The sequence below is a fragment of the Lates calcarifer genome, linkage group LG9 (assembly GCF_001640805.2).
Source record: "Lates calcarifer isolate ASB-BC8 linkage group LG9, TLL_Latcal_v3, whole genome shotgun sequence".
NCBI lineage: Eukaryota > Metazoa > Chordata > Actinopteri > Centropomidae > Lates > Lates calcarifer.
In genome coordinates, this window is record NC_066841.1 from 13,111,902 (window position 1) to 13,116,030 (window position 4,129).

Here is a 4,129-nt window from a genome sequence, read left to right on the forward strand (position 1 = left end):
CTGTTGATTCTGTATTCTCACTTTGTCATATTAAAATCATACATCAAATTTTTGCAAAAGAAATCATGGGGAAATGATTTCAGTCTTGGGACTGTTAGCTGAGGTTTCAATGTTCAACATGCCAGAAACCAGCATATTTATTACTACTCTGTCACTGTTTCTGCAGTTTCAAGGACCATTTTGATCTGGTTGTACTGTTCATCAAGCAAACTTTTCCTTGGGTCTGGTTTGGACTAATTTTGAGGTCATAGCAACATCCTGCCTCTAGACATAATTGATTAACTGATTAATCATTCAATCATCTATGAATCACATTAAAGATATTGTCAAAAATAGGCTTGTGGAGGCATCTTCGAAATCCTTGTTTTGTCCAACCAAAAGCCCAAAAACAAAGAAACCACTCAAATACTAGTAAAACATTCTGTATCATTTTAATAATTAATGATCAACACAGCTAGATTAACTGTTAAATCCACTGCAACACTTGATATTATAGTAAAGTTTACTTCTCATTACTTTTAAATTGACATGGAAACTCTCAACTGATTGACCACTAGGCATTTTTATTGATAAAATTACCGTAATACCACAATAGTAACGCACCTGTGAAAAACAGGGTACGTGACGTCAGAAGTGTCAAATTCCAGAGATTTTTTCAGGACAAAGACGAGGCTTGTCTGGACGAAGAAAGTTTCTCCTTTGTGACTGTGGAGTAAGGAAGTCGTGTACTCAACCACAAGACTTGCTTGTTTTTTTTTTCCTTCAAGCATTTTGAGTGCTTCTACTTCAGATAAACACGGTAACTTCACTTCTGTTTTCTACTTTTTCATCACCCCTGCAGTTGTCCTGCGGGATGTCCAGATTGGTGTGTTGCATGCGCGACCTACGCTAACGTTATCAGTACGTTAGGTTTAGAGTCGCTCTGAAACTGGGAACTTTTTTCCTCAGTTTTAGCTAAATGTAAACTGGGTTTATAATAATGTATGCTACGACCATGATGTGCTGTTAGCCAAAAACACCAGGGGTCTCGTTTTGGTAGTTGTAATCCCTCCATGCAAAAATGCACGCTAGCAGAACGATGCTTTTCAAAGTTACATATCCGAAAAAATCTTTGTAGTTTAGTCATAGGTAGACGGCATGTCGTCCCAGAGAGGAAAATATGTCATCCATCTTAACCTGGGGTCGAGCTAATTCTTATTTGTAAATCTGATTCATGGCTCGCTACGATAACGTTTGTCTACGTCATTACGTGTTGTTAGTCAGTTACTCGATTAGATAAATGAATCGTAGACTATTATGATAATCGATGACGCGAGTAAGTCATTTATGTGGCATAAATAAATTAAATAATAAAAGTAGGTATGTAGTAGTATGCTGTTTTCTCTGTTTTACCTTGTTGCTGTTGGTCGAACAAAATTTGAACTGCGGGAAACTATAATGACATTTTATAGATTATATACAATTAATTGATTCATTAACAACACTACCACCACATTAATACAGTGAAAACAGTTTTTGTTAACAGAACCCCAGTATCATGCATCTATGGGGGCTAAAAGTTATGTCCATTTTACTAATGCTGCTCAAGACCAAGATTAAAAGTGATGTTAATAAAATGTAGTGATTATTTAATGGTTGCCCAACATTATTTACTTTACAGTCTGCAATGTTTCCCTAAAGTTGGATGTGAGCTAGCAAGCTCCTTGGACATGAGAGTTGCAAGTAATGGAGTTGCTGGCAAAATCATCATTTGCTGATATATCTCCATATTCCCATAATACCTGTCACACACAAGCCATTTACAGGGCAATTTAAATTGTATTTCTTTAGATTAGTGAAGTGGTCAGCATGCTGGTAAGGTTTTTATTTTTTATTTTTTTACATGGTTCATATTGTGCCTTAAGTTTTGTGTTACCCATAGTCTCTTCTTGTATTTAAATTTTGAGATTGGTTTACAGTTGCAAAACATTGCAGCAAGTTTGTTCCTGTGCAACACAGAGTGGTCCCCTGCAGGATGTAGAGTATAGTATGTGTGTATGTAATGAGGGCTGTGTCTCCCTCTGGTGGCTGTGCTTAAGGTTCAGTAAATAAAAGAACTGCCTCTCAAAAAATGTGTCCACTTCATGGAAAAGTGTATGCTTGAGAGTATTCTGTTTCTGATTCTGGTTAAAACACGTTTAAACTTTTCAACTCATGATTCCAGCCACTAGTAAGTCACAAATTGCTGCTTTCATTGTGAATGAATGTAATTAACGCAATGCATTTACATCACAGAATCTTCTTTGTCAAGGCTACTACATTCTTATTGGTCTCATGTCAGAAGCCAGCATTTTTGCAGCTTCTCTGAATAACAGGCGTGTTTCTTTGACTCAGGATGGCTACCAAGGGCAGCGTGAGGTCAGATGAAGGCCTGATGATGATGCAGGAGCTTGATGACCGACTGAAAGAGCAGATTGACAAACTGGAGCATGTTCGCCTTGCTGCGCTTGAACTGAAGGACAACTTGTTAGAGGTACATTAGTCATGCCATCCATAATGACAACTGTTTAATCTGAATTCATTTTCATTGAGCTCTCCTCTATTTTGACATTATTTTCTTGTTAAACAGAGCAACAGTGATCTAAGCCAGTCTATCGCTGACCATCTGGAATGGTTGAATCACTTGTCAGAACGAGTGGAGACTCTTCACATGAACACAACAGTTTTTGTTCAGGTGAGTGTACTGATGGACATTATGACTCAGATGTGCTGGGCTAGCTTCTGCCACCAGAATGTTTTCTTTCTTTGAGAGAAAAATTGAGGTTACAGCATATAATGCATTTCTTACTTTTAAAGCATTTTCTAAATCTGGGAGATTACCTGCTGGTTAAAACTCTGCTCCCCATAGGTGATCTGTTACACATTTTCCAGAAAAGCTTCTCTAATTGCAGAGAACACTACAAGGAAGCTTATTAGCAGCAGGGAGAAAACTAACTGCCTCTTTACTCTTGTGGGTCTGAACAGAACTACAGGGTAATCACAGGTTTGGGGAAAACCTAAGAGGGTTTCTGTGCATGTATCGTTCACTGTGGCACTAATTTCCTTGTTTGTCTGTTGTAACACTGGCAAACACCTGTAGTTTTGGAAGAGTTTGATAAAAATGTTATGAATCCACAGAGAGAGAATCCTGTGAATGACTTGTGCAGGGACTCTGGCAACTAGCACAAAAGGAACATAATACAGAAATCCGTTTAAGTTGTGTAATCGATTGTTGAATTATCATCTGTGTGAGAATTGTAATAAACCAGGGCTGTCCAACAGCATTCACACTAGAGACACATCAGTGTATAATGCTTTGGAATCTTTGCTAATTTCTCCATCTGTTTCCAGATGAATCCCAAGCCTCGTGCATGGGCAGGGAAACAGGGTTCCAAACATAGCTACCGCTGGGCACGATTTCACCAGGTTGACGACGCCCAGTCTGAGTTTGGCTGGTCTCCCATCCGCACACGACGCAACAGTGATGCTGCCTCTGAAATGTCTTGTAACTGGTGACCTGGTAGCCTGTGGCCAATGTATCAACCCAGGCTGCAATTCATTGCAATATATTGTACAGCTGCCTTCCACCAAATTGATGATTGAAATTAAAAGTCTTTGCACATATTGGTACATTTTCACTCATTATTATGATAAGCTTTACATGTAATTTACTACTTTTTTCTGTGCCCTGTATTCCCTTGTTCAACATGCTGTATTTCTAAATTAAGGTATGGCCTCCTATTTCTGTTAGTATGTCCATGCCACCTTTGTATAAAAGAAAGAAACAGAAAATGCTTCAGGTACAGACAGTTACACATTATTCAAAATGATGTTTAAACTAATTTCTAGGCAGTTTGTTAAGAGTTTACTTACATCTGGACTTTGTAGGGTTTTGCACCTTGTTATAAAAAACAGCCAACAGATGGAATACACAAATTCTTTGTAACAACTAGACAAGTGTTTTCCTCCCTGTCTGATGTAATGTGTGATCACACGTTTGAAATCATGTCGATGTGGATGTAGGTCACTATGCTCCACCAATAGAGGTCGCTGCTTAGAGGCCTTCATTATATCATTGTTAAACACGTTGTTTTAAATAAAGCTTTGGCAG